The 23,726-nt window shown below is 36.1% G+C and overlaps 1 protein-coding gene across 4 annotated transcripts in view; it reads right to left on the bottom strand.

Moving 5' to 3' along the window:
* The window catches only part of SOX6 (SRY-box transcription factor 6), a 376,628-nt gene that overhangs the window by 309,641 nt on the left and 43,261 nt on the right, over positions 1-23,726 (bottom strand). For all 4 annotated transcript variants that reach the window (XM_082317552.1, XM_082317544.1, XM_082317553.1 and 1 more), the window contains exon 2: positions 14,450-14,520. The gene's annotated coding sequence lies outside the window, so the exon portion shown is untranslated. The remainder of the gene's footprint in view (positions 1-14,449; positions 14,521-23,726) is intronic.

The raw sequence follows: 23,726 nt of genomic DNA, 5'->3' as shown, positions 1-23,726 counted from the left end.
CTGTGAAGGTCTCAGGATTTGAGCAATTCAGTGGTACTATTGTGAACTCATTGCTACTTTTCTGTTAATTTGCTTTAAAAAAAAACAGTTGAACAGTAGAAAATAACTGCTGAGGACACCAAATGATAGTGCTTTTAATAATAACCAAACATTTGAATACCTTAGAGTGTAAGTAGGTTGACTCAAACTCTGAAAGACAAAGACACAGATATTTTTACTGTCTTTTCTTTTCTTTTCTTTTTTTTCTTTTTTTTTTTTTTTCTTTGACGGGAATGGCAAGGAAGGCCATGAGTGCCAGTTTGTGTTTGTAGAACTATCTATGTGAATGGATCAGATGTTTAGAAAGAGTGGATTGTGTCGTGAGGCTCATGAAACATAGCAACGAATGATCAGAACTAGAGAGTAAAAGCAGGAGTAAAAAGGAATTCTTATGTTTGCATCAAGAGCTATGGACCATTTGAGGGCACTGCCAGGTCCCAAAGATGTTAAAAAACCTAATGTGAAATATCAGGAAGAATTTCAATGCTGTTGAAACAGGGATTTTTTTCCAGTTCAGATGGAAGAGGGGGTGAAGCGTATTTAAATTTATAAGGACAATGAATCTTATGATCCTTATGCATTAAACAGCAACGTTAGTAACTTCTCTGAGAAATCTTTTGTGTTTGGAGCTCTGTAGATTAACAGGATGCCCAAACTAATCTGGGAGTCTAGAAACAGGACTAAGTGGGTATTCTCAAAAGATTGTATTTCAATAGACCTCTCTTGCATTGGAGCTTGGATAGGAATATAATGACTCCTCCACTTCATCATCTAATATCTGTTAAAGACATTTAAATACTTCCTTAGTAATATTACTTCCTCTGGTTACAACAACTGCAGACTGAGACGTCCTGGGAAAATATTCTCTTATCTATAGGGCCTCTGTTTTTCTGTTACTATGAAACTTCTATCCTTCATTAACATTCAAATCACCTCCTTTCTCTGCAGCTGGTGGAGAGGCACTTCACTTTTTTGTCCTAGCAGTGATATAGCAGAACCTTTAACCAAGAACAGGATGTGTCTGGGATCACCTTTAGTCTTTAAAGTTTGTAAACTCTTTGGTTTTTTTAGAAACTTGACAGCAAAACAGAGAAACTGTCCAGTAAATAGCTGCAATTAGGAATCATCCTTTTCTGTATTTTTTTCCCTGTTTTTAGAACTGTTATTTTAAATAAACTGGCCTTAAACGCTGCATAAGAGGCTAGTCCACAAGACTGTTCTGGTGAGAGAAGTATTTTCTTTCTTAAAAAAAAGCACAATCTCAAAAATACACTGCTTTCCCTAATACTGGTTAACTTCTCTCTTCACACACAGAAATACTGAAAATTGTAAGCCTACATCTTAGAAGAAAGAAAGAACATTTTAGGACAGCAGAATTCAAGGCTTCTTTCAGCATTGTCTATTAGGCTTAGAAAGTGGTTTTGCAAACAGACTTTTGCAACACTATCAAAGAGCTCTGTAGGCTTCTCAAATCTGGCAGAGAAATTAGAATGTAAGTTTGCACTGAAAACTAGATTACTCAGCTGAGTCAAAGAGCTAAAGACTACAACTCTTCCTTTTAGCAATATCACTTATACCTTCCCTGGACAGAATTACATATTTATTACATATTTCAGTGACTTTTTATATGCAGTACTGGGGGGGGGGGGGGGGATACCTGTTTTAATGGCTCTAGCTGATTATTTGAGAACTCCTAACCTCAAGGTTAAAGACCAATTCCCAAAATGTTTAGGCATTCTCAAGCATTATCAACAATGAATATTTAAACTATAAAGTTTAACGTATTTATTATAAATGCCATTTCCCTCAAAGAAAAGTTTTACTTTGCAACTGGATAAAACGCAGAATGTTTCTAGATCTTGGATCTTAAAACATACTACTACTATCTATGTTTGGTGACCATTCTATTTTAAAATTATTTATATTTAAAGTTAACTTTTAATTACTGGTTATATTTTTCAAACACAAAAATAATCCTCTTCCATTCTGTTCAGTTTGCAATACTGCGTATGTCACTATGGTCATTAATGGTAACATTGCTATTAAATTAACAATGAATGGTCAATCACTTTTTACATCCCTGCCGTTTTTCAGTTTGTAGAATTTGTGCAACTAATTAATAATAGAAGGATCTTCTTTTGGTGTTCATTTAATTTTATAGTTCCTACTTTGGAATAAAATAAAAATTTTACTAGAATCAGAGACTACCATTTTAAAAAGATAGCTTAATCTTCTTTTTAATATTTTTCTGTTTAATGTTGGTATTTATTGGTCACGTTCTCAAATTTTATTAAGGCTATAGTGTAATTAACTTACTAACTTTGACCTGGAAAAAAAAATTTTAAAAGCTAGCACATTTTAAGAGCAATAACATTAAGCTGCCTCATTCAAAATACTGAAAGCATTTCTTTCATGAACACTAAATGCTGTATTGTGCTACATGGGAAACGTATGACCATATCTTACACAAAAATAACTTAACAAATGTTTTTTTCATAGCTATCTAGATGGAAAATTCTCTAAAATTTTGATTGGCCGAGGGGTTATTTCTACAACAGAAGCTTAATCTGAAAATAAGCTTTTGGTGCAAATTTATTGAAAAATGGTAACAAGGTAAGAAACATGTATAACTTCTGTATACATTAGAACACACAGAAACCTGTACCCTTTAAAAGCAGTAAGACATTCTCTAGTGGTTGTAGGTAGCTTTAGAGTTATTAGTTTCTCAGTAGTTTAAAATTTCACTTACTGAACAGTACTACAGGTAGTAGCAATTGCTGCTGCTGCTACTACTACTACTACTGTATTTATAATTGTAATAATAGTAATCAGTATTACAGCCATTTCTGGAGGCCTCCACTAATCCCTCTTTTGGGCACCAGACTTTGCCATCCATTATAAGATTATAGTTTAAAAATGTAAAATAGTTAGTCAAAGATTAAGAAAGGAAACCAAGATGAAGTGAGCTGCTCAGAACCATAAAGCCAGGAACAGTAACCACTGGACTTATTGCAGGTCAACTTGACTGGATGCAAACACTGAATGACCTTGAAGGGTTTGCATTTTCCTAACTCATGAACACTTACGAAAAAAATTATCCTCTCTATACACCCAAACTGGAAAGAATCTGAATGGCCACCAAGAAAAACGTTTAGGAAAAATATATCAGAGCATGGTACTTACCCAAGAGACTGGAGATTTGCACTAACTCTCAAGGAGAAAGAAGTGCGTGCAAGTTGATCCCTCCCATCTTTACCAGTTCAAACCATAAAATTAGTCTCTAGGATATAGCCTCCCTTCTATTTGCAGGTGCAGCTCCACTGAATGCTAATGTCGGTCACATGTGCTTACAAAGCAAAACAAATTCCCCTAAATTTCATTGGGCTGGACAGAACAATATTTCAAAAAGCAGCTGTTGTTGGTAGCGTTCAAGTTTATCGGCAATCCTTATAAAACTGCCCCCAAAACACATACTGTATCTGATCTCAAGTTAAGAAGGCTTTTCTCTAAAGAGTATTGAATCACTTTAATGTAGATTCTAATGCTGTCTTACTCTGCTTTCAAGGTAGCTAGTAAATTCAGCTTTACTACAGTACTATAAAAATGTGAAAGAACTGTAATAGCATCTAAAAATGAGCTGTTACCACTATACTGTTCAGTTTAGAAAACTCTAAACAGAATACTGATGAAAAATGTTAATGATAGTTTGCTGAGTTGCCAAGAGGCATGAGATAAGACAATTCACTATATTTTTGTTATAAAATGTAAATTATAATGTCCTAAAGAATCTGCCACAACTCCAGGAAGGACTAAAAGGAAGATCGAAACAACACTGGATTTCAGTAATTTAATTTTTAAAAAGAGCTATCCAGCAGCCATACTTACATAATCAGTACCGTCCCAGCAAAGATCTCAGTAGCCACAGGATTTTAACTCCTGCAAAGTCCTGTCAATTGCAATGAGGTACCTCAAAGTACTTAAAGCACCTTGCTGAATTAAGGCCTTAATCACATATGTATATACCTCTGAGCAGTTTGCACTAGATCACCAATACAGTCTCAATAGACTGGATAAGTAGGGAAATTCAAACTGTTCTAATAATGTCAAATGTTAGAAATGAACCTTGAGTCTGTGATCCTTTAGCTTTGAGGAGATGGACTGTCTCCTTTACCATACCCACGCTTCTGACCCTGAATTTCAAGGCTGAAAATGAATAATTTCTTTCTTGGGCAATAATAATGAAATTACTTTACATCCCCAGACTATGTAGACTAAGTCCATGGCATCACCTCAGTCCTACCACTCATAAATGGCACAGAAGGTACTGAGAAAACGCAAAAAGGGTAGGCAGTGTATCCCCTGGCATCCCTGCATGGCAGCTGGTGAGACAAAACAAAAAATCAGATCACTGCCTAGAGAGTCTATTGGCAACTCTCAGTTGCATCTGGGAACAATGGCCCATCAAAGCTAACTACGTATTGTTAATATCCCTACCTAATCCAGGCAAGGGGAAAGAAAAGTACAAAGTCCTCTAGCAAATCCTACAACCTTCCAATCACTCGCATCTCCGTTTTCCTGAGTCTTGTAAGCATGTGCACAACCGTTATTACAGCAGCTTCCCCAGTGCTGCCATAAACATCATCTGGGGCCAGGTTGGGAGTGAGGGTGCATTCGCTGCTCCCAGAAGGTATTTATTCCTCATTTCCACAAAATACAGAGAAGTCGAGGAGGTCTGATTTCACACTCCCACCTCACCAGTCTAAGGAGAAATTAGGGTAGTGCAGAACTTCCCTACATGGAAATACTGGGGGCTGGGAAACACGTTTCTGAGGGCTGGATTATGATTTTTGCGATACAGAATTTTTGAGCTATTGGGTTCTAAGCCTGCACAGTCTTAAGCTTGCAGCTATTGGCATGTTTGACATTTTAAACTATGAAATACCAACCTATTTTGAAATTGTCCAAATCATTAGTTGTGGAATTTTCCTAGCACTTCATGAATACCACTGTTAATTGGGCAATTAACTCGAAACTACAGAATATGCTGTGATGGCATGATATGATATAAGCCATGTAAAAGAAGGAACAGCCAAGCAACTCAGTATGTTGAAAGATATTAATGAAGTGGCAAAATCTGCCAGAAAAATAATAATGGGTGATTTTAACTACCCCAATATTAACTGGTTGAATAACACATCTGTACATGGTTTGGAGAAGCAGCTTATTGATACTATAAATGGCTTCTTTTTGGAGCAGCTCCTTCTGGAGCACAGAGGAGGAGGAGTTCCACTCAGTTATTAATTTGTGTGTGTGTGTTTGTGTAGGAAGCAAGCATGGGTGTTCTGCTAAGCAACAATGGCCACAGGACAATGAGTTTGAATCTCGATGATGAAGTATTTCAAGTGGTAACCAAATAGTTAATGGCAGGTGGGTGGGTGAGGAAAAAGCCATAAAAAAACAGTCATCTCAAACAGAAGACTGTTTTGGAGGAACGAAGGAGTTTATTCACACACAGAAACAAACCACCAGAGTTAAAAAGAGAGGCAGGGGGGGAAGAAAGAAAGGCTGGCATGTTTCTGGGGTAAAGTACAAGAATCTATGTGGCCTTAAAAAAAACAAAAAACAAAAAACAAAAAACAAAAAAACCACTTTTCGAATGCATGAGCTCTACCTAAATGCTTTTAATGGGACAGAACATTTATTATTGTTATAGCTTGCTGCTGAATATTGCACAATCTGAAACAAATCTATAATGCAAACTGTGGCAATCAGAATATATAAATTCAGTTTTTAAAAAACATTACAGGAAGAGAAAAATTATTATTATATTTTGTTTCAATAATTACACAATTATTTAAGTAAATTCGCCTGTGAAGAGGATGCGTATATGTTGTCTAATGTACGAACCTAGGAATCTGGAGTAAGATTATACAGGTCTTGCAGCTGTTTTGAGGAATACGGCAAAAAGATAATAGAACGTACATGGTTATGTTCCCCTCCTCATTCTCTAAAAGTTACAGTTATGTCCATAAAAAACATCTTTAAGAACACGAGATTAAAAACCAACTAACTAACTTACAGAAGAGTTATACACATACATGGTAATAATAGTCGCTTCCTAGCTGCGATTGTCTAGGAATGGGGCTGTGAAGGATCAGAATGATTGTTCCTTGATCATATTTCAAGACCTGGAGATTTAAGAACATATCAGGTTTCCATACTGGATCAGAAGAATCTTGGAGTGGGCAGCAACCAATACCTGGTATTTCAGAGGCAAGTGAATATACCTCAATTCATACAAAACAAATCTTTGGGCAAAAGATTCCTTTCAAACCCATTCACACTTCTTACAAACACAGATATACTGGTAGGCTTTAATGAACACAGTAAGGAAGTATAAGGACTATTTGCTAGGCTGGGATGCTACCATAACACATAATCCATTAAAAAAGGCCAATAACCTAGCAATGATAAAAACTTGCCCAAGCAAGATAGGATAACCGAGTTCTAAAAAATAACTGTTCTTTAGTGGATACAGGGCGGGGGTGAGATCCAATACGGTTGTAGGGGAAATGGCTTTTCAAAAATTTATATTAAAATCTGCATCATGATTTGGAGGAGGAAATGTTCCATAAAATTAAGACTTTCTAACCATACTTTAAAAATACTGGGTTAAGAAGCAGCAAAGTGACATGAAACCTAGTGTTGACAAATACAGGACGTTGCATCTTAGAAAGAATAATTTCAGCTATTTAATTTCACTGCTGGATTTTATACAAACTGTAATCACTTGGTAAAAATGGAACAATGAAATAAAATGTCAATAGTACAAACAAACCCTAAAGACATAAAAAGAAAACAGAAAATATATCTTTAGATAAATCGATAGTGCATGTTCTATTAAGCTGGGGTGCTCAAGCCTAAAAAATATCTCAGAAATACAGGAGAAATAAAAGTGAGTTCAATGAACTTCACAGAATTGTTTAATAAACTAGGTACATTCTGGAACATTTTTACTTGTCTCTGAAAGGCAAAGGGCTGCCTACTTTCCATCGATGGATTGGCTAATCATGAGCCTGATTTGATGTTCATAAAACTTCTTTTGCTGAAATAGGATCAAGGAGTGTTATCACACACTCTGAAGTTAACCACATCTCTGATCCCTTGTGCCTGCTGTAGGAGCACCTCTCAAGTTTTAGGTAGTTAGTTATGAGGTTTTGGGGAGTGAAATTTTTACTCCACTTTCATCATGCTAACCTTGGCTTCACGTTCTTGCACTTTACTCTGATCTCTTCAGCAGATCTAACTGTAGTTCAGTGTTATATCAGTGACCAGGCAATTCTTTTAAAGAAAAGTATTATATATCGAATACTAAAGCATTCGAGTTGAAAATAGATACTAAACCAGTAGGAATTCCATATATACAGCCAGTTTGCTAGCTAGTCATCCATCTTCACTCTGGTGTCCTACAGTACTTTAGATCTCCTGCAGGACCACGTGTCTCAGTCCGACCCTCATTCCTGCCAATTTCCTGATGAAGATCGTCTCCCTTTCTAAATCAAACTTTTCTTTTTATACTGAAAATAAGAACTTTGAATGAAGTCTTACATTTTGTGAACTGTTTCATTGGGGAAGGCAGAAGTGAGAGGTGAAACTTCAAAACTCATGTAACCTGCTTTGTTTTAGCATTGGAGAATTGGATTAATTACTCCCTGGGGCTTTTTCGCTCCTGCAGGGAGCATCTTTCAGACTAACTTTCAGAGCCAGGATTATACAGTAATCTCTAATAAACCCATAAAGATAATATGGTATTTACACAATTAAGTATAGTCTTTGAATATTTTATGATGCATAGTACTGAATCCATCTCACACATGTATTAAGAACAGAAGCTGTTCCCAGTTAGTTCAAACTGATTTTGTTCAATGTCTTGTTAATGTAAATACCCCAAAATATCAATTCATCATCACTGTGCATGAACTTAAACTACTAAAAGTAAAAATTAATATTTTCACATTATTTATATTTTAATTATTAATGAAAGCACTGCCAAGAAGAAAAAAAAATAATTCATGGAAAATGAATTTTAAAAAAAAATTTTAAATTGACCTTGGTGCTCTATCTTATCTTTAATATCTTAAAGTAACATTTTTAATAGAGGCTGCACTTTGATCAGCTCTTTTTAATTAACTTTAGGAATTTAAGTGTTTTACGGTACAGTCTTTATCAGTTTTTTTATTTAGCTATTAACAGTTATGTTTTACCTTCAACAGACCATTATCAGATTTCTATTGAGTCAGGCTTTGGTATATACCAACGATCTTGATACATCTAGCAAGCAGTTAACCTCTTACCCCATGCTCTCTTGTAACTGTGATTATGATGAATGAGTGGTTACTTCCAAGCAATTCTGTTTTATGTCAATAAATGAATCAAACAGCCATTGGTATATGTGCATTAGGAAGACAGAGAGAAAATGAAGCTGTCTGTGGACACTTTATAACCCTCACCCTTTTAAGTAATATGATTTGAAAAGTTAATGCTGACACCAACTGTTGGCATTGTTCATCCATACTATAGAATAAAAAATCCTTTGTATAATTTACGTAGAATGAGAAATACTGTATATAATTTACTACTCGCAGAATGGCTTAAAGAAAATTCTCTTTACAGCTTTTCTAAGATCCTGCACTGTAGTTATTAAGTGACCTGAGGCTTTGGTTTTGTGATGAACAACCATTTCTTCTAAAAATATTTTGGCTCTGCAAATGCCAATCACTTGCAGAAAACCTATAGGACTCTGTCCAGGTATGGACTTGTACGGATATTTTTGCTTCCACATCCTTAATTCAGCTTCTTAGCACAAATATTTCTTAACAGATTCCTCTCTCCCAAGCATTGCATGCAACGTCAACAGCATATAGAATTGTTGGGATGAGGATTTCCATTTTATTGCTTAGTAGTTTTGCAAAGAATTTTTTAGACAGCAGATGGATCTAGTGCATTACATGGATTTCATCCAGCACACATATGGAGGAGCAGTAAAGCAAGGAGGTCCTCGCTTACATCCAGAGCATGACAATCCTTTGAAAAAGCATTTTCACTAAATGGTTCAACTTCATCACAAGTAAGCAAAGACCACATACGTGGCCTCTGTCTTTGTGCAGTGTGTCAGAAGCTGGTTGGATAGCACTCTCACCCTCAGTAGTGTCCACATTTTAGTAAGTGCTAAAGAGTCTAATAGCATGAAACCCTTTGAGTTTACATGAATGAAAACTGTTATTTTGTATATTTTCTCTTGTGGCATACATTTTATTCTTCATAAAGAACTGAAGAAGATTTCTGTGCTATGTTAAATATCAAAATCCTAGAAGTAGTTTAAGTAAGTGCACTATTTGCTTATTATAAGAAAAACTGGCTAAAATGAATACAGCGCATATTGCTTCCACAATATGAGCATTCTGTATATCTATTAATTTCTTTACTTACTACCAAGAAACAGTGTGTACGGTCAATAAAGAAGCAGCCAAAATAACGTCTGCTGCACTCAGAAGGTAAGTGGGAACTCAGATGGGAACATGCTTCTGTGCCAGCATCCTGCAACAGACACTCCTTCTGTTAGAACTAGAAGTCCCTAGGTGACCTCCCACAAACACAGCTTTAGAAAAATTCACACAGGGGAGTCCATCAGACATCCCAGCTAGAAGCACAGGGTGGGGAGAGAGAATTTCAGTTCAGATACTAAAAAATAAACAGAACTTTTTGTAGTTTTGATCGGACTTCTGTCCTGTTCTTAGCAGGTGAATGTCCAAGCCACCTTCCTCTCCCCTTCAGTCTTTTTTCCACACCTGTGTCTGTTCAGGTACAACTACAAAACTCTGGATGGAAGCAACCGCTCTATTAGACCCACACTGGCAAATGTGCTTGGGCATGTACGCACCAGGTATTACTGAAGTGTAAAGAAATGCCCTTTCCCCCTTCCATTTTGTTTCTACTTAAGTACATCTAAAATATGTGTATTTACAGAAGCTTTCTCAGACAAGAAAACTCTTCAAGGCAGGTGCCTTGCTTTTGTATTTATTTATACCTCACGTTATATACTGGAACTGTTTCTTATTAGAAAATTTGTGTGCTACGGTAGTGCAAGCATTGCATAAAAAGAGTAAGATAGTGTTCCACCAGAAGCAGATTTTATATTCACCATTTATAAAATAATCCCAGGAAAATAGAGCTTTGAATTGCTGAGGGGCTACTTCATGGTGCAACTACATCATTTTACATCATTTGGTATGTCACAAATGTTAGCAGGAAAGTAGGCAGAAGAGGATAAAGACCTCTGATATCTCCAGCACACACATGCCAAAAAAGTATGGATGTTGCAGCAAACAGAGCTTCTAGTAAGGCATCACTTTGCTTTCTTAGTAGGAATTTTGAAAGAATTAGCTCTTTATTGAAAGAGGTAAGTGATAAGCTGATAAACCTCCTTAACCAAATGCTGATAAACAATTGTATCTTACAAAGAGAAAATGGAGAGCAACTTTTTAAGAATTGAGTTCAGTAAATTGCTTTTCTAGAAAGTATAGGCACTATATTTTCCCAAATAAATTAACTGTAATTGAGTAGAACATCAGATGTTACCAATTAAACCCATAAAGGTAAATAGCACCAAAGCCACATATGTCTTCACTTGCTCCAAATAAGCTGTGCTTTCTTTGACTTTATCATGTAAATATTCACAATTTAATAGTTTTCTCCTTTTAAATAAGCTGGTACAAATACAAAGCACAAATCTGTTTGGTCAGATGCTCCATGGTGTAAATAAACACATTCTCTAAGTTTTAAATAGATCTATTCCATACGAAACCAAAAAAAAGTATAAAAATTGCCTTAAAAATAAGATTGAGGAAAAAATATTAAATATTGAGTTTGAAGCAAAGCATACTGCCTGATGATGTACTGATTGGAATAAGTGTTTGAAAAGATAGTTTACCTACTCAGAATCTCAGTTTTGTTGTGTTATACTGTGTGTGCCTGTGGGTGTTCCCTAAGTGTTTCTATTTTTCTTTTTAAACCTCCTTTGAAAAAAATTGCTGCTGTTTGTTTTTAAAGCAATTTGATTTTAGTCTCAAATCCAATTATATTATTTTCACCATATTTTCAATACAGGCTTTTCACTGAAGAGCTGTTCTTGCAAGACACTGAAGTTTCATGGGCTTTAACACCATTCATTTCAGGGTTCTTTTTTCCCGTCTCTCAGTGTTTCCTCTTTGTCGTGAAGTCACAATAAAATGTTTACACAGAAACTGAACTGCTAGTAAAAAGGTAGTTGTAATTGCTGATGTACAAGCAAAATTTGTTTTAAATGCTGTGTTATTAGAGGGCATGTATTTTGCCGTCCGTAACTTTAAATAACTATTGCAGTTTACTACTGGACAAACCTACTTGAGAAGAACAATTAAATAAATTAAACCATGTTAAGACCACATTCTTGAAAAAAGTAACCTTTAGTTAGGACAATTACTCTGTGGGCATAACACAAAAGCGCACAAATGTCACATTTTCCATGAAATTTACTTTTGTATGAATCATCAATCCTGTTTTCTCCTGAACAAAACTAGCCAAATATGACAAAAAAACCCCAAAGTTGTCTGAACTGGATGATCCAAGTAATTACATGTTACAGCAGAATGCATCTATGACAAAACTTTCAAAAATTTGAGGAAAAAGTTATTATAGCCCCTGGTTGAAATAGCTTTGGTATAGACCTATAGCAGTATTTAGCTGATCTTGCTGTATTCCCTTATAAAAATATGCACAGTTTCAGAGATCAATCTTCCTAGCACTGATCTACACTCCTTCCCTTTGGAGTATTGATCAAACACACACACTATAAAAACATGCCCAAATATTATAGCAATAACATGAAAAAGGTATACACTTCTCATTAGCATTTTTTAAATCCTGCTTAGAATTGAATCTTCTCAAAACTCCTTATATAGGCAAACTTTTTGTCTTCCACACCAACCCCCCAAAGCTCCCATCTTACATGGTATAATTTGCTTAGGGCCTATTTGTTCAGCCTCAGGTCTTGATCCTGGTTTCATCAGCTTGCATGGTCACCTCACATGGATAAGTATTTGCAGAAACCGAGCCTTTAAATTGAAAGATACTTGAGGTAACAACCTGTCCTATTAGTCTACAGAGCACAGTGAAAATTTATGACACTGTACATATTACTGTTACTGAATAGTAAGAGTCTGTATCTGCTGAACTAATGTATACTACCTACAGAATATTTGCAAGTTCGGAGAGGTACAATAGAGATAGATGATTTAAGAAGATCTAAACCTGTATTACTATAGAATGTATATTTAATCCTGTTTTCAGTATGTGAGGAAACACCAGGCTGAATCAATCAGTTGTACATTCTACATTTTCTTTTCAGTTTATGTGAGCTTAAGGTTTGCATATGTTCCTAGATACATAGCACTCAACATTAAAATAAGTCCTTTAATCAGAGAACAACAAGAATCAGCCATAGTGTTAGCTTCTCCAGATATTCATGTCAATGTGATTGAACTCTGAGTTGCAGAGAATACCTATAAAAGGCTAGTCTGTGGTTCATTTTGTACCGTCATTTTGTATAGTCATTTACTTGGCTTCATTGGTAAGGCTGCTGAACCACGTTCCAGCTCTCATGGTCACAATGCTGTAAAGTGTTTCAACTGTACTAACAACTTTTTCTGCAAAAGCCAGTGTACAGTTATGTGATAACAACAGTCCATACTTCTCATTAAAGCTTAAGTCCTTACTTGATTGACCTAAACACAAACATTGTTTTCAAAGTACTTTTTATGTCAATTTTGTTTACCACAGCTTTTTGTCGTTGTCAACCAAGAAAAGCAGGACTTGGATCAGGAGTCCACAATATAATTACTAAAGCCCTTTATATGTTCATAATACTACATGAACATGAATTAAACAATACTTACAGGTTCTCATCCAATTAGCCTGGTACACGCAAAGTTCACCATGAATCTACCATTGTATTTATTCCATTGCTTTGATTGGAAAGTATACTCCATATTGAGGTATAAAGAAGTACTGCTTGTATTGACTGATATATTACTATTTCCATTATAGACGAGAAAAATGAGGCAAAGAAAGTCTAACTGATTGCTTGAAAAAAACATGCAGTGGCAAAGCCAGGAAGAGTTACAACAAATTCCTCACTCTCAATTCAGTAATCACTTTACATTGCCTTCTCAGAACTATTTTTCAATGGTAATACTTTTTAAAATTGTTTATGTTATTTGATAACAATATTTTCTTTAAATACGACCGACAATGCTCATTAAAAAGATGCTGACCTGTGAATGAAGGAAACTGCAAATATAATAGCAAAACCATATACGAAAATAAACATTTGTAAAGAGGAAGGGTTAGTACAAATTGAACACATTTCCATACTGAGAGGAGAACCAGACATCTTTTTTCCTGATTAATGTAGTTTTGTGAACATCTTTTTCCACAAATGATTGAATAAATATTTATTCATAAACTGTATTTGTGACTTAAGAGAACAAGCTGCATAGATTGGTTTCACTTATACTACCTCATGCAAGAGTTATTGCAATAATTTATATCATGCCAAGTCTAAGTCCCATTAGATTTTCCTTATTATACTTGACTAAAGCTGAAGACTATCCAAAACAGCAATTCTGAAAAGCTTTCTATTCCTTGCATAAATAACTATCTTGCTCCCAGATCCTCTCCTCTAGCTTTCCCTTTCTCAAAGCATTTACGCATAGGCCTAGTCCCATTTGCTTTATTTGAACTTGGGCACATGATGAAACATATTCTTGGGCCATGGCCTAAATGACTACAGTCTCAGTCATTTTGCTGCAAACATAAAGGTCAGCTTTCTCCAGGGTGTATAAAAATACATTCCCAGTTCAGCAGATACTGGTCATCCTAGTGTTTCCTCAATAAACCCATGTAGCATTTCCTCTAAAAGTTCTGTCGGTCTTGAATCACAGCCCCAATTCATTTCTAGAAACAATTTTCATCACAACAGCAAGATGCACTGCTATCATTAGCAAGCGTCACAACTGATGTGTTACTGCAAGCAACACTGTTCTCTCATTATTATTATTATTACTACAAAAACCCAAAGAAAGCTTGAAATAACAGGCATGTTCACTGTTAATTCAAGCACCTGTAGCCCCTCTGAATAACTGAAGCATAACTTGGTAGCAAAAAAACTACAAAAAGTTTATAAGTAGCTAGGTACATTTCTTAATAAAAGAACATTCTAAAACTGTGACATTTTAAAATAGCCTTCATTCTTTATGTTAAAAGAGTATTAGAAAGATGCACATAACAGGAAAATTAATCAATAAATACTTACAAATACACAAGAAAATCAGCCCCAGCTCCCAGAAATCACTGGTAAGTTGCTTTTGAATTCATGAAACTGACCTGAAAACGTAAAAGGAAAAAAAGTTGAAACAAAAGAAAGCCCAGAACTGATAAATGTTACTTTTCTATTATTACAGAGTAGTTATGATTTTTAACTATGAATTAAATAAAACAGCACACAAGGCTGTTGTCACTATTTCAGCCAAGTAATTTACACAGAATTTGTTTCCAGGAAGCCAATACCAAGAGAAACAATTATTTCATTGTTCTGCATCTCACACCATAGCAACCCAGTCCATTACGGCTTCTAAGAACTATCATAAATGCACGCATGGTTATCTTTTAATAAGGAAAATAGCTGTGAGGGTTTTTTTGGCTGGTTGGGGTTTTTGGTTGGGGTTTTTTGTTTGGTTTTTTTTTGTTTGTTTTCAAGTGTTACAGAACATTCATTACTTTTTAAAAATATTTTGTTAACAGCATTTTGCAGCTTAACTGGTGTAAAATAATATTGTTTAGGTGCATTTAACTGGAACCCATCTAAGGCAAAATTCATACAGAAAGACAGACTAACGATTTTGTTCTCCTACAGTCTAGATCCCGGTTAGAAGCTTAGCCTAAGTACAATGCGTTCACTATAAGGCATGATTAAATCCAACATTCTTTTTCCTGCATACCCTTCAGTTCTAGTTGGAAAGGTAACAGATGCAACTCAAACCCACAGAGCTCGCCTTATAAAATTCTTTAACTAGCACAATGACTCACTTTATGCCTCTAAATATCCATGGTTTCCTCTCTCCAGAACCCCCATGCATTAGAAGGTAGTTCAGTAGTTTATTTTTATTGTTTGGTCTACATACAGCACATTTTTAGTTCTTACGAAAACAAAGAAACTTTGTTGCACAGCCCTTGTTTTCCTTCCAAAATGTGAGGATGGATATGGGTAACATTAAACTGAAAATAGTAATGGAGCCTGGGCAACTAGTTTAGGTCAAAACCTTTTTGTTCTCTGGGAGCTATCTGATTAATTTGCAGTTCATAAAACAGTGGGTGTAAGCTCAGTTTAAAAACATGTAACTATATTTAAGATGAAATCATCATTTTTGTTAGCCTCCAGTAATCTTTAAGAAACACCTTCCCACAACATTTCTGTATCCTAAAGTGCACCAGCCAACACTGCACAGTGCCTAGAGACAAGGAGAGAATACCAAACTTATCTTGATGCAGAATATCCTCCTTATTTCATACACCCACCCTGAAGTGCATATTATTCATTCCAACCAAGCCCTCCCCCATCCTGAAAGTACACATTTAATTGTGTCTTCTCTCCTGTAATACCAACAGAGAGTCAACAAATCTCATTTGCTCTATCAATGCAGTGTTATTATATATTTTAAAAGCAAGTCTGAATCTCATTATCAGCTGATTTATGCCATTAGTGTGCTTTGGAGCCACCAATTAAACAAGGACAGTGGTTCATAAGGTCACAGTTAATTAATCTGAAAGAGTATAAATACACTTTAATGCACACCACCTCATGTAGAGAATTTAGGAACAAAGCACCAAACCTTTATTCTGGGCAAGCAATTAGGGGGAAAGGTTAAATATACAAAATTTTAAATTTAGCTTTAGCACTCTGTTAATCTACCAGGAAAAAAGTTCAGTTTGGTAAAAAATCCTGCAGAATAATATGTATGTGAAGCCTTGATTCTTACGCAATGGTGCAAGTGGGGGAGAAGGCAGAACGGGGCTAACCATACCCAGTGATCCTGAGCAAATGAAGGGTTGTTGCTCAGATAACACCTCATAGCTGGGAGTCAGCTGCAGGCTTATCCATTACGTAGCTGGTCAGGGTGGAAAAAACAAAAACAAGAAACCCAACCCCAAACAGCCCAGTCTATTCAAAATGGACTCATCTGAGCTAGACTTGTATTTAGTACATCATGCAAAACTGATTTTTCCTTCAACCACATTCTCTTAGTAAATTTAATAAAATAGTGCAATCAATTAAACATTCAGTAATAGCAGTAGTCTACCAACACAAACAAAGTAAAATACTGAAAACAATTTAATCGACCAGAGATAGTTACTCACAGTGAAAATTCAAGTATGAGGTATCTGGGGCTTATATGGAAGAAAATGATACCTGTTTCTTATTGCCTTGACTCATTTTACCTTGCACAGTTCCTTGCTTAAAAGATAGACAATATAGCTAACACACACACACAACAAAAGCAAAGGTAGTGACCTGATTAGATGAAGTAGTTGCTAACTATTTTTTTTTCTCTTTTGCACCTGTAGTCCTATATTCTATAGCCTCACATCACTTTTTTTCTTTTTAGCTTTCCACGTAGTTTTTCTTAAACCGAAAAAAATAACTACTTTCTTATCCATGTAGAAAACCCTCTGTCCATCAAACAGTAACATCATGAAGTTTAATACAAAATGTCTATCAGGCATATCCTGTACAAATCATATAATTAAATATAAATTTATTACATAAATAAAATAGACCAAGGACTAATACTACAGGTCAGTAGTTGTTCCATGTAGATTTTTATACCTGTCTCTTTTACCAATAAAAGACTTGCATCATGTTTTTAAAGGTGTTTGGGAGGCCAGCTCCCACTGATGTTGAGAAGAAAGACCTAACCCTTTCAGAAGTCTAGCCCTTATTCTATTAGCTTAAACCATTTACACTTGCACTTTAGATGTCTTGAGTTGAACTCCAGGTGACTACACAGGTGAACAGTTGTTGCATAAACACATACAAGAACAAAGTTTTCTTTAAAGTATTCTGTTGATTTAATTGGTACAAGTCCCACCAGAAACTTCACTCAGATATTTTGCAGTCAAAATGCTCTCAAAACATTCTCAGTACCTACAATTTCTGCAGGTATTTCAGATGCTTGTTTGAAAAGTTGCTAGCATCCTTATCAAAGACTGGCTCTCCCAGTCCCACTATGACAGGGGAAAAGTAAAGCTGTAAGAGCAACCTCTGCTCTGATTGCAGATACCTTTGCCAAAAGATGTTTCATACTTAAATCGGCACATAGCATGAACCAAACAAAAAAGGTTAGGGTTTTTTTTCCTGTACTATAGCTGACTTTCTGTTCTACCACGCTGTTAAAATCCCAAAACTTTTGACGGCAGAGGAAAAACACAGTGTAAAGACCTAAGTCTGCATACCAGTAACTCCAGTGCTCTGGTAGTAATCAGCATTTCAACCTACAAGCTGAAGCATGGCGGCAAGGCAGGGGAACTGAGGCAAAAGCGGATGCAATATAGCAGATCTATATGAACTTCCTGGCTACACTTCTGTGACACTTGCTGTTGAAAACCCCCAGAGGTAACATACCATGGACTCCCAAGTCTTGGAAAGTAGAATAAAAAACTCGAACAACACAAACTGCCATCACCACGAAAACAAGAAACTGCAAAGACAGGGATTTACAAAAGGACCCAAGGGTTCAGGCAACCAGCTTTCAATGAAAATAGCAAAGGTTGATCATCTCCTCATTTGCCTCAAAAATTCCATTTTAGAAAGCCATAAAAAGGTTCCATTTTAAATGAAGATGTTTGCTCAAAAGCAACCGTCATAGCAGTTTTCATGGTTTTGATCGTTTGGTTGTTTGGGGTTGTTTTTTTCGAAAAAGAAAAGGTGTCCTAACATCAGGTAACATGAAATAAAACCAAGGTCATTTCCGCAAACACCAAAAAGTCACAGGGTTAATGAAGTTAACCAGCTCTCATTGACTTGACTGAGAATAATGTACAGTCATCCAACAATTTCACAGAATCTTTCAAAATAACTCACTTTTCAAAAAGCTAAGCTTTTGCTTGTTTTGCAAACACATATTGACACCAAGAGAACACTGGCCATAAACCAGATTATGTACATCACTAAATGACTGCAGGATCTTGTATGCACTAAGTGTTATGAACCAAAGAAAATTCCATAAATAGCCAAATGTCACTTATAAAATAGTCCTCTTTTCACCCAAACACTGTCAGCTCCAATAATTCCAAGAGATTTTAGTTTTCAGAACATAAGATTTCACCACTTTTGGAAAGCAAAAAAAAATTACTCATTTTAATAAAATCTTTAATTAAAATGTTCTGATTCTTCTAAGATAGATCCTCTACAGGTAGTCTGTATTTTCTGTGCACAGTCATCAGTGAGCATGAAGGAAGCCTGCAAGCAAAAAATGGAAGCAGTTATTTAGTAAAAAGCATGGCATCATGTTATATCATTTGAGAATGTGGCCTATCATTGTGGGCTGCTGGGACTAAAATATGTACCATTCAACAACTGTTAAAAAACTATTTTCAGAATTATAGCATGATGTGAAATGAGAAAAAGGAATAATACAGAAAGGAAGCTATACATTTAGGGCCTGAATCACATAGCAATTTCACACCCTGAAATGTGCAGAATTTCACAATTAAAACAACATTAATGACCTGTAAGCCCCTAGCCACAATCTGAAAAATTAAGGGGGCAGTAGGCTGATTATGATGAGATCCTTTGAGTTGGATTTCTAAAAATCTTGCATAATTGAGGGAAAGGGCACCATTTCAGGATGATTTAATGAAGAATGGTTTACTTACACACAGAAAATTTTTCATACACGATCATTTTGAAATAGGAAAGTAAACACAGTAATTAACCACTATAGATGAGACTTTCTACAAAAGACACAAGGAAATTCCTGTTATCTTTCCTTTGTGTCACTTCTCTTCAATGGCCTGGGATTGTATTTTACTGCCTTTGCTGGCTTGTTTCTTAAACTGTTCACTCTCCTTTGTTCCATGCATTAGCAAAAACCAAAAAAGAACAAACAGAAAAGACCCAACCAAACCAAAACAACCATAATGTTCTTTACCTAATGCTTTTCATTTTAGAATAGTCCCTCTGCAATGATCCTTATTTGGATTTCTGTACTCTGTAACAAAGATTGCAGCCAAATGATCTATCAAAGGAGGAATCAGAGCGTACCACCTGTTACACCACTGGTCATTTTAAAACACGTGTTGCATCACAGTGAGGTAACAACAACAACACGGTGCATACGATGAAAACATTGGTCTCCAAAGCTCTGGACGCAGTCACTGCCTTCGCTATAGATTTTCTGCTCAACCTTCAGCAAAAGAGTTTCTTTGTGCTTCTTAGTTCCTTATTCACAAAAAGGAGCTACTATTTCTTCCTTCTGTAACACTGATGCTTTACAATTCTACATACCAGAAGCTGTGATGTTGTTATTACAGAAACGACGCTCAAAAAAATACCTAAAATAGGATACATCTCCACAGAGTTTTGCAGGGAGATGTGAGCTCACTCTGCCCACACTCGGAGATGACTGGCCACAAACCCACTCTAATCCAGTTTAGCTATGGTTAGCACTTACGTAAACTACATGACTTCCAGTTTAGAGCAACCTCACATCTGCCTACAAAAAGCATGTCGACATACACATACAATAGATGGTGTTTCTGTAAACTACCTCTTAAAAAAAGGAGCCCCGTAAGCATCACCACTCAACAGTTGTTCCCCGTTTCTCCCAAAAGGGTATCACTCAGTAGTGCCACATGATCTGGCAGCATTATATTATATAACTGACTATAAGAGCTCCTTACGGTCTCTTCTGTAAAGGCACATGCATTTGCAAAATTGCATGATGTCTTCAACAGGCAGCTCGTGAAGGCTTCTCTGCTGTGTGCCTGCATATCTATAAAGCATCCAATCACTACAGGACCTGAGCACAGAATACAAAATTAAGGTCTTTTGGCTGTATCACTTCACAGCATAGCATCAGGTTAAGACTAAAAAGGATTTTGATTTAAAAAGTACTGCACATGTCCAACAACTAATTTAAAAGTATTATTATACCTGCCACTAAAATTACACTTGAAAACACCAAAAACGTCTAATTCACTGTGAAGATGAAAGAAATACCTAAATATGCATTTATTCTTTTGTATAAAAGGAAGGGGGCTAGCATTCCAGATCTGATAAGGTCTGTACTCATACTTTCAAGCAGATAAGAACCACAAGACATACACCACGCTGCTTGGAAGGCTGAAGGGAGAGGAGGAACTCCAGCTATAACTCATGGGTTAGAGACAGCGAAAGCCTCCTCAGTGGCCCGGGGTAGGCTGGTAAGCGCTGCTGGCTCCCTGCTCCCACATCAAGGGACTCAGATTCCCCAGCAGTTCCTGCACCAGCCCGCTGCCACTCACACAACGTAGCTGTGACACAAAAACCACTTCTGAACTTCTTGTGAGCTATATGCCGTTTTAATAGCCACAGGCCGGGTCATTCCTAATCAGGGTGACTGAATTAAAGAAAACAGAGAAAGCTTTCAAAACGGGAACGTTTCTGTAGCGTTTACATATACAGATCCATGTGCTGAAGGCACTACAAGGTAAATTAAGCCCAGAATGAAAAGTTACAGCATTACAAGCCCCAAGAACTATGACTGGCGTTCCAAATACCAGGAACCCTTCCAATATGTGGCACCGTTAGAAGGATATATCAAATACAGAGCGAGTTTTACAGCAAACACAAACTGCACTTGGAAAGTTACTTTCTGTACCTAGAGGAGCAGCGGCGTGCAGCAGACATGGCTTGGAAATGGCATCCAGGGTCACTCTTCAGAGACTCACATTTGTCACGCAACCATTGAAATCAACCACACAGAGACAGCTCTGGCAGCTCTGGCATTGACCCGCATTACAATATTTGGCAATTTTTTTCTCTTCTCTCTCTCTGTGCCTCAACTGTACTTTCTCCATTTGGAATGATAGCTTTTTAATCTCTTCCTATGTGTGTACAGGGACTTGCAACCATAACAGGGTCTCAGGGTGCTACTGTAAAACAACCTCATAAGGGTTCTCTGGATACAACTTTAACACAAAATAATAACAATGTTTTTGTTTATTATATAATATCATCATTATGTAATAATTGCATTGTGCAAGAGGAACAACACACATACCAGGAGCTGTTAGCCTACCACATTGAGGTATTTTTTCTTGACAAATTGTATTAAAATTATATTAGTAGGTTTTGGCTCCCTTTATCTTTTGAATACGTAATGTGTCAGGTTCCCTTCTCTTTCATATTCAGACCAATGTTTAAAGTAATTTTACTGAAGAATTGGCTTACTTTGTTTAAAAGAGGGTACATTCTTTCAGCTCGGTCATATGACCAAAAAGGACAGTATAAAAAGTATAAAATGTTATTCAAACTGTAATTTAGCACGCAGTTAAGTCTCTTTAATGAGCTTTGTAAGCTCTGGATTGGACTAAGTTGAAATTCAATTACACAACAGAATGGAATCACATTGATTTGCGATTCAAATTGACTCCCTATTTACAGGTACATATTCATTTTATCCCCAATTTTTTAATATAATATTTATATATTTTCTTATATTTTATCCACAATTACTGACCTCCTCTGAGCAAATAAATGGTCTTTTTTGGGGGAAAAAAAAAAAAAAAAGAAAAAAGTTCCATGACTGTATTTTCCTTCCTAGACAAAGCATCAAGAATTACACAGAGTTGTGAACAGTTCAACAACATGGGAGGCTTTGAGTCAAGGTACATCACTGCTCATAGTCTGAAGCTGTTGCACACAGAACATGGAAAGGGTTTAGGACACATCTTCATCAGGTTCTTTCACTGGACTTTACTTGAACACCTACTTGTGTTGTACTTGTGCTACATTTACCAGATGCAAACTCCTTGGCACAATTTTTCACAGTGTAATACCTACATATGCATAAGCAAGGCTTGGAATAGTAACAAGAAACCTCTTAAACAGGAAACTAAAGCCATCAAGCAAAGAGATGGGGCAGGGGGGAAGTGTTAATTGTGAAAGCCCAGTTTTACTATTATTTCCAAGAGCTAAAAGTGGTAAGATAGCTGAAATGTCTATCTGATATTTTAGAGATGTCAACAACAATACTAGTGCATGGGAACACATTACCTTATCTAAAATTCCAGCATAAATATACCATATAGCACTTGGATTTGAAAATTCCCTGAAAATCGGAGATTTAACCTATCAATCAGAACTGCAGCACACTTACACAACATAAAAAAATTAGTGGTTTCTATTAAAAAAAAAAAAAAAAAGAAGAAAAAGAAAAATGGAGCAATGTACCCTTACCTTCAGAATTTAATGTAAGCCAGTTGTGAGCCAAATGGCCAGGAGCTAAGTCAGCTGTACACAAACTCACATTTTTTTCTGACAAATCCATTTTATAATATTACAATATAATAGAAGCATGCTATTTGCACCCATTGAAACTAGTGTTAATCCAGACAAAATATTGGGGTTCTATATTACTGAAGCTCAGATTTTCAAAGCTAGTTAAGTAGGACATAAAAATCAATTAGGCCTTAAGAATGTCTGCCTTAAGGCCTACTTCCCTGGATTCCCTGAGGGACAAAACCTCCTTACTATGTATCTTGGGTTTTTTTTTTCCTGAAACCCTGAAACATAATAATTATAGCTTAAGTCTTTTTTTGTTTTAAACTTTTTAAAAAAAAAAAAAAAACAAAAACCAAACCTCATATACTAACTTCCCCTCTCAGCTCCGATTTTTGAAATTCATTTGTCCTGACACTATAAGCAGAGAAAAGGAGGTCCAGGTGCTCTCATTTTAATTTCACTTTAGAAGCATCATAAGCCAATAAAACTTCTTTCTTCAAGGATCTGTTCAGTCAGTTAGAATCCCATCTTACATATGTATCTTCTGCCAGAAAACAGTTCCCCAAGTATGTGGCAGAGTGCTACCAGCAAGGATACGGCTTTGTATTCTGCCCAAAGGACCATTCTATTTGTGATTATCTACAATAATCAACCCTGAAGACAATTAACTCTCACCTGCTGGACACATAAATCGCATGGGGGGGGAGAGAAAAACAAAAACAAAAACAAAAAACACACACGTTACCTCACCAAGCCCTGAAAATAAAAACCTCTCAGCTTCCTTTCAGTCTCTTCTAAAGCATGACTACTTCATTAGTTATAAAGCAAGCAAAAAATCATGTTGAATTAAGGAAAAAGTATACCTTGAAACAGAAATTTGCCTTCAATGGTAAAGCTATTAGTTTGCTAAGAATTCAAGCTTTGGAGACGTCACCAGGTGAAGCCCTAGTTTCTTCTGGTTTTCACCTATGACATCTCTGTCAAAATCTTCTTTGTGATTTTGAACAATACTTGTTCTTGGTGCCTACCACCTAAAGGTTTTGATTTC

The sequence above is a fragment of the Platalea leucorodia genome (genome assembly GCF_965183815.1).
Source record: "Platalea leucorodia genome assembly, chromosome: 7".
NCBI classification, from domain to species: Eukaryota; Metazoa; Chordata; class Aves; order Pelecaniformes; family Threskiornithidae; genus Platalea; species Platalea leucorodia.
The sequence above is the reverse complement of the archived record's forward strand: the minus strand, read 5'-3'. Positions and strand labels throughout refer to the sequence as shown.